The sequence below is a fragment of the Stenella coeruleoalba genome (genome assembly GCF_951394435.1).
Source record: "Stenella coeruleoalba genome assembly, chromosome: 5".
NCBI classification, from domain to species: Eukaryota; Metazoa; Chordata; class Mammalia; order Artiodactyla; family Delphinidae; genus Stenella; species Stenella coeruleoalba.
The window spans coordinates 76204958-76218876 of record NC_137150.1 but is presented as its reverse complement, the minus strand read 5'-3'; the positions used below and the strand labels follow the sequence as shown (position 1 = coordinate 76218876).

The following is a 13919-nucleotide window of genomic DNA, read 5'->3' as shown; positions in this document are numbered from 1 at the left end:
GTTTAGAGCCAGACCCCTGGCTCTCCCTGCCACTGGCATTGTGACCTGGACAAGTCATGTAACCTCTCTGCCTCAGTTTCCTCATCTTTGAAGTAGAGATAATAGTGCTTTGGGCAAAGTGTTGTGAGGATTGAGTGAGTCAATAAACGTAAATCACCTAGAGCCTGGCGCAGCAAGTGCCAGGACAGCACTTGCTCCCTCGCTGTGGTCTCTCTGGTTGGTGTTACTATTACTTTCAAGATAATAGGAGTCTTTTAAATCACAAATGCCCCCAAATATATCATCGCACATCGCTTTTCGGAAATTGTGAATTAAGAGAGGATCCTATTGAAATATTTAATAGGCAGGTGCCCTGCCCTGGCAAGCTCTTGTGTGAAGATTTCTGGGCAGGGCACTGGGGATGCATTCAAAGACAGAGAAGGGAACTGAGGGATTGACATTTGCCAAATGCCTGCTGTACACCAGGTGTTTTACATACAGGCTTTATGTGAGCTTAACAAATTCCATTCGAGGTAAGTAAGCAGGATTAAGTTGTCACTTAATCCAGTGTCACTCAGCCTGGAAGAAGTAGACTGCTCTCCAGGACCCTGAAGTCTCCTAGGTACTGGAGCACTGCTGTCAAGTGGGGAAGGTACCTCTGGGAACCTCACCTTATACAGTGTGGCACCGGCACTATGGCCCCATCATCCTTTGCTTTGAACATCCAATTTCGGTCTATCGGGTATTCCTGGATGGCCGCCACCTAATGTCCACTACTCTATAGGGCCCCCGTGGGTGTGTATGTGCATGTGGTCTGTGTATGGATGAGAGGAAGGGGTGGGGAAGGCAGCCAGCAGCCCTCAAGCGCAGTATGGAAAGATATAGACGCTCAGGACGTGAGAGCTCAAGGCACTCTTCAAAAGCGCAAATGCAGTGTGGCTCTTGACAGTAATCGGAAGAGGATGCACCCCTCGCCCCTCCAAAAAAAAAAAAAATCCCATGTGAGCCAGGGAATTGCCACTTTAGCTAACAAAGTCAAAGCAGAGAAGCAAATTTTGCAAAATTGGAAAATAGTCTAAGTTAGAATAACCAGAGATGCTGACAAACTAGAGATTACAGGCGGGTCTAAATTGGAAATTGGCTGGGAGGGAAAAAGTGATGAGGCTCCCAATAGATTCTAGTGAAGTTTATTTTTTTGAATTTTATTTTTTTATACGCAGGTTATTATCTATTTTATACATATTAATTATTTTATACATATTAGTGTATATATATCAATCTCAGTCTCCCAATTCATCCCACCACCACCCCCACCCCCTGCTTTCCCCCCTTGGTGTCCATACGTTCTCTACATCTGTGCCAGTGAGACTTCTTTAAATTCACAGGCCTAATAGACCAGCAATATGAAAAGGGCCTTGGGGATGAATATGCACTCACCAAGGGAGAGGGTAGCTCCACTCTGCTCACTAGAAACAGACGGTGAGGTTTGGGGCAGGCAAGCCAGTGGGGACAGGATGCCTACTTACCCCTCAGCCCCAAAGAATCCTTTTCCTTCTCTTTGTCTTCTCACCATCATCCTGCCTTTCTGGACCTCTGATTGCTCTGTGAACCTAGGTTGACCTCCATCACCTCTCCCCACTCCGTGGATCAGGGCTCTTGATAGAAAAGGGCATCCATCATGCACCACTGCTGCCGCTGCTGGGTTGGCAGGAGGAGGATAGAACAAAGGCTGCTTCCAACTTTGGTTTGAAGGTGATCTTCCCACAGAGCCCCCTTGGCAACATGTTTTCATCCCATTTTTGTCTCTGCTGTTGACTCTAGCATCTTAAAATCCTAATTGGACTGTGTTTTATGTTTTCACCATCCACGTAGTCTGGCACTACATAGGATAGATAGGATAAAGAGTTGCACAAATATTTAGAGTTAGGGAATGCCAGAGGAGGAAGAAACCTTGGAGGTCAGCCATTTTAATGGCCTCACTTGGCTTTGTTCTTGTGTCTGTATTGTGAAGCAGTGACTTTGCCGGTAGGAAGGAAAGATAGGCTAGAGGAAGAGAGCAAATATATTTTTCCTCCCAAGACAGAGAGGAAAAAACCCACCATAGGGCCTTTTTGAAAGTTTGGAAAGATAAGGAAAGCTATATTGTACCACAGTAATGGGATCTCATCTCACCTACTGTCAACCTTGAAGAGTGGCGAGCCCTCTGTTCCTGCCAAGATCATCGGTACTTAGCCAGGTGGGCCCAATGAACAGAAGTGCCCCTGGGCTAATGCCACAGCTTTTGTCCCCAAGTGTCCAAGCCACTGCAGGAGCTGCACCAATTTCTCCCACTGCCTCCTAGGCCTAGGGGGAAGCACAGTGAGAAAATGTATGTGAAAGTTCTTTATTCACTGTGAAGTTCATCCAAATGAGGGGACATGGTATTCTCTGGTCGTCTGTCCCCTCACCCCCTGGCCCACAGATAACACCAGCGCTTCCAACTCTCCTCCTGACACCTGTGTTCCATGCTGCTTGCCACAGCCAGCATGGCCCAGCCGTGTCACTCTTCCCTTCTGGACATGATGATCTGTACAGTATTCTCTTCATTGTGGAGTTGTTTCGATCTAGAAAAATTCAAAAGCTGTGGATTTTCATAGTGTGCTTGTCCCTACCTGTGCAGTTCTCTTGTTCAGGTGGCAGTGAATCTGCTCAGCACTACTTTTGGGTGTGTACATCTTGTGCCTAAGAATGCTTTCCTGCCCTATGACAACATGAACTCAACATCTCTTGCAGGCTCTGGGAAGCTCATTTTCTATCGATTAGCAACTCATGGCCAGATTGCATATGGAAACACCCATGTTTTATCTTGTAAAGACTACAGTTCTGAGCATGATTTATCTATGTGCCACTCAGGTGAAATTTGCTTTAGGAAAAGTTCTGTAAATGTATTTGTAATTTTGAAAGTCTTAACGTAACATGGCTACCTGGTGAATATTTACCTTCAGCTTTCTCAGTACACCAAGGTTCACTGTGCCTTCCTGCTAACATTGCTACCTCCCTACCACCATCAAGTCATCCCCCTGTTGGGTGAAGTAAGATCATGGTTTTAGCAGTCTTTGCTTCTTTGCTGTCAGTGGGCATTAAAGTGGTGTTCAAAACTCACTCTACATAATAATGGTGCCCTTGCCAATTAACATTCTAGGTATGGATGTGCTTTTGAAAAAAAAAGTATAAATCTCTATGGGAGAAACGAACATGTTCTCTGAGATTAGCTCGATGGGGATGGGAAGGTCTCAGATGTGTCCTTTGTTGTCGTGGTGTGCCCTGGGTGTGCACATGCCTGCGTGCATGGTTTCATGGGCCTGCCTGAGGCTTGGTCTCCACTACCCACAGCAGGGCGGGAGTGTTAACTGAACCAGGTTCATTTTGCTGGATGTGCAGCAAGACAAAATGCTGTGATGCTGAGGTTTGCAGCAAAGACAGGGTTTATTCGCAAAGCAAACAAGGAAACTACAGAACAAATCTCAAATCCGCCTCCCCAAAAGCAAGGGACTTGGGGTATTTATGGGATAAATAAAGACGCAGGGCGGACTGTGGCATGGGGAGTGTGGGGAAAGATGATTGGAAAAAGGTGTGGTAATTGACGTTTTGTGCAGGCATAACCAGGCTATAGTCCTCTGCGTTTTCTGAAGATGGAGTTTTCAGCCCTCTGATGTCAAAATGTCACTGAGAGGATGCTTGCACATGCCCAGTTGAAGGATTGGTGGTCCTACCTAGTCTTAACCAGCTCAGCTTGAACTGGATACAGCTGACTCTTGGCTAAGCTGAACTAGACACAGCTGCAAACATCTTGTTTTTTAGGCTCTGTGCCCCTTGGAAGGCATGCAAGTCTTAAAACTACCTTGATTAGTGAAAACAGGTGAAATGGATTTAACCCATGGTTTCAGTTCCCCCTAGCTTTTGATCATTCCTCAGTCATGGGGGAAGAGGGGCTGTTACTGAACAGAACTTAGGTCTGCTAGCCACAGCACAGCAAAGCCAATATACTGACACCTGGCTGTGGTGGATAGTACAGTGTTTATTGAAGGGTGCCCAGTAAGGAGAACAGCCATCTTGTGCTCAAATGACCCAAACTCCCTGGTGGCTTTCAGGGGAAGGTTTTGAAAGGCAACATTTGGGGTAAGGGTTGCAAGGGGCATGACCTTCTTCTGATTGGTTGGTGGTGAGGTAACAGGGTGATGTTTCAGGAATTTTAATCATCAACCTTCTGGTTCCAACCAGTCTGGGTTCTACTGCTTGTGGTCAGCATGTAGTCACTATCCTTAACCTAGGTGGGGGTCTTAGTTTCTGCAGAACTCAGAGATATGCATCAGATTGTTATATATATATGTTCCTTGAGGAGGAGCTAGGACTGTTTTGTTTAAGCTATCATTACTTGCTTGACTGCTTTTCTTTGGTTTCTGCATTCTCTCACTTCCCTAATTAGTAACTGCTTGAGTCTGCTCTTTGGAACTCAGGGAAGGCCTAGGAGACTAAAACCTTTTTTCTACAAACAGGAAACAGGGAACACAAAGGGTCTTTTGTACCTGGAATGGCCCTGCAAGGTCCTGCTCAGTTTCAGTCCCCCCTTTTCTTTGATACTCCTCAATCCTGAAGGGAACAGGGGAGGGATAAGAAAGGGAATACAGTTTGGGATAGAGAGGTTAATCATAATCTTGGCAAAGGAACTTGGTTTTAGGGGAGCCCTGTTTCAGGGCAGTGACCATTCTGGCTACATCCTGCTGATAAGGGATGTAGACTAGACCTCATGAGGGCTTAAGGAATGAGTCTGTTTAGCACTTATTTGAAAATATTCTCTTGTTCCCTGCTTCAAGTTAACATTTTGACCCTGTTAACTGAGGAAAAGCACACCACCTAAAAGTTGTGAGTTAAGTTTAATTTGGGGACCTTACTGAGAACTAGCCTAGAAGACAGTCTCTCAGGTATCTCTGATGAGCTGCTCTGAAGAGGTAAGGGAGGAGCCAGTATATATATGATTTTTTGCTGGAAAAAAAAGTGTAGTTAACCATCAAAACATTACTCCTATTCACAAAAAAACCCAGACATCTCAAGTTAATGATTTTAGTCTTTTTCTGTGTATGGGAAGATGCAAGAGTCTGGGCTCATTGAAATTATTCCTTTGATACGCATCTTAATTATATAGGGCCAGTAGTCAAAATACAGAATGCTTCCTGTATTTCTCCCTAATGGATTCCCCTCAGAGTGCACCATCAGGGGGCAGCAGTGGCTGTTGGCTTGATCCTTGTAGAACTGGAATGGCAGGCAACATTCCCTTTCCACAGGGCCCCCTCTTGGTCATAAATTTGACCAAGGTTTGGAAGGCATTTCATGACTTATTTATCCCATGGTGCCAAGAATTTTCATTCCTAGGACAGATGAGGATTTGGTTGATAGTCCATGCAATGTGTTATTTTTGTTTTGCTTTTTCAACTTTTTTAAAATTTATTTTTAAATTTTTTATGTAAAGGTTACATTTCTATTTACAGTTATTACAAAATATTAGCTATATTCCCTGGGTTATACATCCTTGTAGCCTATCTTACAATAGTTTGTACCTTCCACTCCCCCACCCCTACAGTGCCCCTCCCCCCCCCACTGGTAACCACTAGTTTGTTCTCTATATCTGTGAGTCTGCTCCTTTTTTGTGATATTCACTAGTTTGTTGTATTGTTTAGGTTCCACATATAAGTGAAACCATACAGTATTTATCTTTCTCTGTCTGACTTATTTCACTTAGCATAATGTCCTCCAGGTCCATCCACATTGCTGCAAATGGCAAAATTTTGTTCTTTTTTATGGCTGAGTAGTATTCCATTGTGTAGATATACCACATCTTCTTTATCCATTCATTTGTTGATGGACACTTAGGTTGCTTCCATATCTCGGCTATTGTAAATAATGCTGCTGTAAACATTGTATCTTTTCAAATTAGTTTTTTTGGATACATACCCAGGAGTGGAATTTTGGGGTCATATGGTAGTTCTGTTTTTGTTATTTGAGGAACCTCACTCCTGTTTTCCACAGCGGCTGCACCAATTTACATTCCCACCAACAGTATACCAGGGTTCCCTTTTCTCCACATCCTTGCCAACATTTGTTATTTGTGTTCTTTTTGAGGATAGCTGTTCTGACAGGTGTGAGGTGATATCTCATTGTGGTTTTGACTTGCACTTCCCTGATGATTAGCAATGTTGAGCATCTTTTCATGTGCCTGTTGACCATCTGTATTTCCTCTTTGGAAAAATGTCTAATCAGTTCTTCTGCTTTTTTTTTTTTTGGCAGTACGTGGGCCTCTCACTGTTGTGGCCTCTCCCATTGCAGAGCACAGGCTCTGGACGCGCAGGCTCAGCAGCCATAGCTCACAGGCCCAGCCGCTCCGTGGCATGTGGGATCTTCCCGGACCAGGGCACGAACCCATGTCCCCTGCATCAGCAGGCAGACGCTCAACCACTGCACCACCAAGGAAGCCCTCTGCTCATTTTTTAATCAGGTTTTTCTTTTTTTGATATTGCATTGTATGAGCTGTTTATATGTGTAGAAATTAGTCCCTTATCGGATTATCATTTGCAAATATTTTCTTCCATTCAGTAGGTTATCTTCTCATTTTCTCAAAGGTTTTCTTTGCTGTGCAAAAGGTTTTTAAGTTTAATTAGCTCCTCTTTGTTTATTTTGCTTTTATTTCCTTTACTTTAGGAGACAGATCCAAAAAACAACATCACTGCAATTTGTAAAGAGTGTTCTGCCTATGTTCTCCTCTAAGAGTTTTATAGTGTCCGGCCTTATATTTAGGTCTTTAACACATTTTGATTTTATTTTTGTATATGATGTTAGAGAATGTTCTAATTTCATTGTTTTACATGTAGCTGTCCAGTTTTCCCAGCACCACTTATTGAAGAGGCTGTCTTTTCTCCTTGTATATTCTTGTCTCCTTTCTCATTGATTAATTGACCATAAGTGCATGGATTTACTTTTAGGCTTTCTGTTCTGTTCCATTGATCCATGTGTCTGTTTTTGTGCCAGTACCAAACTTTTTGATTACTGTAGCTTTGTAGTGTAGTCTAAAGTCAGGGAGCCTGATTCCTCCAGCTCAATTCTTCTTTCTCAAGATTGTTTTGGCTATTCAGGGTCTTTTGTGTTTCCATACAAATTTTTTAAATTTTTGTTCTAGTTCTGTGAAAAATGCCATTGGTATTTTGATAGGGATTGCATTGAACCTGTAGATTGCCTTGGGTAGTCTAGTGTGGTCATTTTAACAATACTGATTCTTCCAATCCAAGAACACAGTGTATCTTTCTGTTTGTGTCATCTTCCATTTCTTTCATCAATGTCTTATAGTTTTTGGAGCACAGGTCTTTTGCTTCCTTAGGTAGGTTTATTCCTAGGTATTTTATTCTTTTTGATGTGATGGTAAATGGGATTGTTTCCTTAATTTATCCTTCTGATAGTTCATTGTTAGTGTATAGAAATGCAACAGATTTCTGTATATTAATTTTGTATCCTGCAACTTTACCACATTCATTGATGAGCTCTAGTAGTTTTCTGGTGTTATCTTTAGGATTTTATATGTTTAGTATCGTGTCATCTGCAAACAATGACAGTTTTACTTCTTTTCCAACTTAGATTCCTTTTATTTCTTTTTCTTCTGTAATTGCCATGGCTAGAACTTCCAAAACTATGTTGAATAAAAGTGGTGAGAGTGGACATCCTTGTCTTGTTCCTGATCATAGAGGAAATGCTTTCAGCTTTTCACTGTTGAATATGATGTTAGCTGTGGATTTGTCATATATGGTCTTTATTATGTTGAGGTATGTTCCCTCTATGCCTGCTTTCTGGAGAGTTTTTATCAGAAATGGATGTTGAATTTTAGTGAAAGTTTTTTCTGCATCTATTGAGATGATCATATGGTTTTGATTTTTCAGTTTGTTAATATGGTGTATCACATTGATGGATTTGCAGATACTGCGTCCTTGGGATAAACCCCACTTGATCATGGTGTATGATCCTTTTAATGTATTGTTAGATTCAGTTTGCTAGTATTTTGTTGAGGATTTTTGCAACTATGTTCATCAGTGATATTGGCCTGTAATTTTCTTGATTTTTGATATCTTTGTCAGGGTGATGGTGGCCATATAGAATGAGTTGGGAAGTGTTCCCAATTCTTTGGAATAGTTTGAGAAGGATAGGTTTTAACTCTTCTCTAAATGTTTTGTATCATACACCTGTGAAGCAATCTGGTCATGAACTTTTGTGTATTGGGAGTTTTTAAATTACTGATTAAATTTCATTACTGGTAATTGGTCTCTTCGTATTTTCTGTTTCTTCCTAGTTCAGTCTTAGAAGATTGTACCTTTCTATGAATTTTTCTATTTCTTCTAAGTTGTCCATTTTATTGGCATGTAGTTGTTCGTAGTAGTCTGTTATGATCTTTTCTATTTCTGTAGTGTTGGTTGTAACTTTTTCATTTCTGATTTTATTGATTTGAGCCCTTTCCCTTTTTTTCTGATGAGTCTGGATAAAGGCTTATCAATTTTGTTTATCTTTTCAAAGAACCAGCTTTTAGTTTAATTGATCTTTTCTATTGTATTTTTAGTCTCTATTTTATTTATTTCTGCTCTGATCTTTATGATCTTTTTCCTTCTACTAACTTTGGGTTGTGTTTGTTCTTCTTTTTCTAGTTGCTTTTAGGTGTAAAGGTAGGTTGTTGACTGGAGATTTTTCTTGTTTCCTGAGGTAAGATTGTATCACTATAAGCTTCCCTCTTAAAACTGTTTTTGCTGCCTCCCATAGGTTTTGGATCATCATGTTTTCATTTTCATTTATCTCTAGGTACTTTTTAATTTCCTCTTTGATTTCTTCAGTGATTCATTAGTTGTTTAGTAGCATATTTGTTTAGGCTCCATGTGTTTGTGTTTTCTTACAATTTTTTTCTTGTAGTTGATTTCTAGTCTCATAGCATTGTGTTTGAAAAAGATGCTTGATATGATTTCAGTTTTCTTAAATTTACTGAGTCTTGTTTTGTGGCCTAGCATGTGATCTATCCTGGAGAACGTTCCATGTGCCCTTGAAAAGAATGTGTATTCTGCTGCTTTCAGATGGACTGCTCTATAAATATCAATTAAGTCCATTTGGTCTAATGTGTTATTTATGGCCTGTGTTTCTTTATTGATTTTCTGTCTGGATGATCTGTCCATTGATGTAAGTGGGATGTTAAGAGTCCCCCACTATTATTGTGTTACTGTCAATTTCTCCTTTTATGTCTGTTAATATTTGCCTTATATATTGTTGTATTCCTATGTTGGGTGCATATATATTTATAGCTTCTTGGATTTGTTATAGCTTCTTCTTGGATTGATCCCTTGATCATCTTGTAGTGTGCTTTGATTCTTATAACAGTCTTTATTTTAAAGTCTATTTTGTCTGATATAAGTATTCCTACTCTAGCTTTGATTTCCATTTGCATGGAAAACATTTTGCTATCCCCTCACTTTCAGTCTGTATGTGTCTCTAGGTCTGAAGTGAGTCTCTTGTAGGCAGCATATATACAGGTCTTGTTTTTGTATCCATTCAGCCACTCTTTGTCTTTTGAGTTGGAGCATTTAGTCCGTTTACATCTAAGGTAATTATCAATATGTATGTTACTATTGCCATGTTAATCGTTTTGGATTTGTTTTTCTAGGTCTTTTCTCCCCCTTTTTCTTTTTTTCTTTTCTCTTATGATTTGATGACTATCTTTAGTGTTATGCTTGGATTGCTTTTTCTTTGTTGTGTGTATATATATTATAGATTTTTGGTAGGAAGTATCTGTATAGCTGTCTATATATATATGTGTGTGTGTGTGTGTGTGTGTGTGTGCGTGTGTGTGTGTGTATGTATAATTGTTTTAAGTTGCTGATCTCTTAATTTCAAATGCATTTAAAAATCCCTTTGATATATTTTACATCTAATTGTTTTGTGTATCCCTTCTTATTGAGGAGATAGATGATTTTTACTATTTTTGTCTTTTAACCTCCCTATTAGCTTTGTATATTGATGATTTCCTAACTTTACTGTATGTTTGCCTTTACTGGTGAGCTTTTTCATTTCATAATTTTCTTCTTTCTAGTTGTGGCATTTTCTTTTTCACCTAGAGAAGTTCCTTTAACATTTGTTGTAAAGCTGGTTTGGTGGTGAACTCTTAGCTTTTGCTTGTCTGTAAAGATTTTGATCTCTCCATCAAATCTGAACAAGAGCTTTGCTGGGTAGAATATTCTTGGATGTAGGTTTTTCCCTTTCATCATGTTAAATAATCATGCCACTCCCTTTTGGCCTGCAGAGTTTCTGCTAAAAAAATCAGCTGATAGCATTATGGGCATTTCCTGTATGTTATTTGTTGCTTTTCCCTTGCTGCTTTTAATATTCTCTTAATCTTTAATTTTTGTCATTTTAATTACATGTTGTGGTGTGTTCCTCTTTGGGTTCATCCTGTATGGGACTCTCTGCTTCATGGGCTTGGGTGACTGTTTCCTTTCCCAGGTTAGGGATGTTTTCAGCTATTATGTCTTCAAATATTTTCTTAGGTCTTTTCTCTCATATCCTTTTGGAACAGCTATAATGCAAATATTAGTGCGCTTGATGTTGTCCCAGAGATCTCTTAAACTGTCCACATTTCTTTTCATTCTTTTTTCTGTTTGATGACAGCGATTTCCAGTACTGTTTTCCAGCTCACTGATCTGTTCCTTTGTATCATTTATCTATTATTGATTCCTTCTAGTGTATTTTTCATTTCAGTTATTGTATTCTCCATCTCTGGCTAGTTGCTCTTTATATTTTCTAACTCTTTATTGATAATTTCTGACTTACTGCTGTGCATTCATTATTTTCCCAAGTTCTTTGATCATCTTTATGATCATTACTCTGAACTCCTTCTTGGGTAGATTGTCTGTCTCCCCTTCACTTTGTTGTTCTGGGGTTTTAGCTTGTTCTTTTGTCTGGAACATGTTCCTGTGCCACCTCATTTTGCCTAAGTTGCTATTTGTATTTTTATGTATGTGTAGGTTAGTTATGTGCCTCAACCTTGGAGAAGTGGCATTCTGTAGGAGACGTCCTATGAGCCCCAGCAGTGCACTCCCCTCTCGTCACCCAAGGTATATGCTCTAGGGGTTCCCCCTAAGAGGGCTGTGTGGGTCCTTCTGTTTTGGCAGGTGACTAGGTGGGCATTCTGGTAGGCTTGGTTGGCCCTTAGCCTGGTTGGTTGCCAGTCCCTTCTTTGGGTGGATGCTGCTGGCTGCTGCTTAGCAGGACCTGGGCACAAGGCAGCTGGCTGCAGAACCCTAGGGGGCCCTGGGGCTAGTGCTGGCTCAGTGGTGGGCAGAGTCAGGGTCTGGAAGACTCGGGCTGCTGTCCACCCACTGGCAGGTGAAGCCAGATCCTGGGGTTAGTGCTGGACTGCTGGCAGGTAGAGCTGGTTCTTGGAATCTGGCTGCAGGGCCCAGGGATCCCAGAGCTCATTTCAGATTGTTGGGGTGGTGGATACTGTTAGGGCAATTTCTAACACAGTTGAATGTGGGGTCTGGGGTGTCCTGAAGCTTGCATTGGTCTGCTAGTGGACAGGGCCCAGATGGTCACAGAGTAGGGTCTGGCCTGCTGTGGGTACCTGGGTCTACAGGCTGCTGGATTGTAATTTTCCTGTGTCTGGTGTCTGACCCCTGGTGGGTGAGGCTGATTTAGAGGCTAGTGAAGGCTTCCTCGAGAGTAGGGCCGGTGCCTGACCAATAGTGGGTGGAGCTGGGTCTTGGCCCTCTGGTGGGCAGGGCTGTGTCTGTGGATGTGTCTAGAGGTGGCTATGGGCTCAGGAAGCCTTTAGGCAGCCTTACTGCTGATGGGTGGGACTGTGTCCCTGCCCAATTGGTGGTTTGGCCTGAGGCATCACAACACTGGTGCTTACAAGTTGTTGGGTGGGGTTCTGTTTTCTCCACATTCTTGCCAGCATTTGTTGTTTGTGTTCTTTTTGAGGAGAGCCATTCTGACAGGTGTGAGGTGATATCTCATTGTGTTTTTGATTTGCATTTTCCTGGTGGTTAGCGATGTTGAGCATCTTTTCATATGCCTGTGGGCCATCTGTATATCTTTTTTGGAACAATGTCTATTCAGGTCTTCTGCCTATTTTTTAATTGGTTTTTTTGATCTTGAGTTGTATAAGCTATTCATATCCTTTAGATATTAACCCCTTATTGGACATATCATTTGCAGGTATTTTTCTTGCATTCAGTAGGATCTTATTTTCATTAATGGTTTCCTTTGCTGTGCAAAAGCTTTAATTAGGTCCCATTAATTTTTGCTTTTGTGTCTTTTGCCTTATAAGACAAATTGTAGCAAAATTTTTTTCGGATCTATGTTAGAGTGTTCTTTCTACCTATGTTCTCTTTTAGAAGTTCTATGGTTTCAGGTCTTACATTTAGGTATTAATCTATTTTGAGTTTTTGTAGATGGTTTGAGAAAATGCTTTCATTTCTCTTACATATAGCTGTCCAGTTTTCCCAGTACCACTTGTTGAAGAGACTCTTTTCCAGTATGTATGCTTGCTTCTTTTGTTGTAGATTAATTGACCATAGGTACGTGGGTTTATTTCTGGGCTGTCTATTCTGTTCCATTTATCTGTGTGTTTTTGTGCTAGTACCATACTGTTTTGATTGCTGTAGCTTCTTTGTATAGTCTGAAGTCAGGAAGTGTGATTCGAGTTGTTCTTTAAAAATTGTTTTGGCTGGATTGGTTCAAGATGGTGGAGTAGAAGGACATGCTCTCACTCCCTCTTGTGAGAGCACCAGAATCACAACGAACTGCTGAACAATCATCGACAGGAAGACACTACCTCACTAAAAAAGATACCCCACATCCAAAGACAAAGGAGAAGCCACAATGAGATGGTAGGAGGGGTGCAATCACAAAACTACTGGGTGGATGACTCACAAAATGTAGAACACTTTTATACCACAGAAGTCCACCCACTGGAGTGAAGGTTCTGAGCCCCACATCAAGGTTCTGAGCCCCACATCCCCCAACCTGGGGATCTGGCAACAGGAGGAGGAAATCCTAGAGAGTCAGACTTTGAAGGCTATCAGGATTTCATTGCAGGACATCAACAGGACTGGGGGAAACAGAGACTCCACTCGTGGAGGGCACAAACACAATAATGTGCGCATCAGGACAAAGGGGAAGGAGCAGTGACCCCATAAGAGACTGAACCAGACCTACCTGCTAGTGTTGGATGGTATCCTGCAGAGGTGGGGGGTGGCTGTGTCTCATCATGAGGACAAGGACACTGGCAGCAGAAGTTCTGGGAAGTAACCCTTGGCATGAGCCCTCCCAGAGTCTGCCATTAGCCCCAACAAACAGCCCACGTAGGCTCCAGTGTTGGGTCACCTCAGACGAAACAACCAACAGGGAGGGAATCCAGCCCCACCCATCAGCGGACAAGCAGATTACAGTTTTACTGAGCTCTGCCCACCAGAGCAACAGCCAGCTCTACCCACCACCAGTCCCTCCCATCAGGAAACTTGCACAGGCCTCTTAGATAGCCCATCCACCAGAGGGCAGACAGCAGAAGCAAGAAGAACTACAATCCTGCAGCCTGTGGAACAAAAACCACATTCACAGAAAGACAGACAAGATGAAAAGGGAGAGGGCTATGTACCAGATGAAGGAACAAGATAAAACCCCAGAAAAACAACTAAATGAAGTGGAGATAGGTAACCTTCCAGAAAAAGAATTCAGAATAACGATAGTGAAGATGATCCAGGACCTCGGAAAAAGAATGGAAACATAGATCGAGAAGATGCAAGAAATGTTTAACAAAGACCTAGAAGACTTAAAGAACAGAGATGAACAATACAATAACTTAAATGAAAAATACACTAGAAGGATTC

General features: G+C 41.5%; 1 protein-coding gene across 4 annotated transcripts in view; it reads left to right on the top strand.

The window, feature by feature from the left end:
* SEC22A (SEC22 homolog A, vesicle trafficking protein) overlaps positions 1-13919 on the top strand; it is a 110172-nt gene that overhangs the window by 80778 nt on the left and 15475 nt on the right. For all 4 annotated transcript variants that reach the window (XR_013828506.1, XR_013828507.1, XR_013828508.1 and 1 more), the window contains 2 exons: positions 6301-6508; positions 11052-11141. The gene's annotated coding sequence lies outside the window, so the exon portion shown is untranslated. The remainder of the gene's footprint in view (positions 1-6300; positions 6509-11051; positions 11142-13919) is intronic.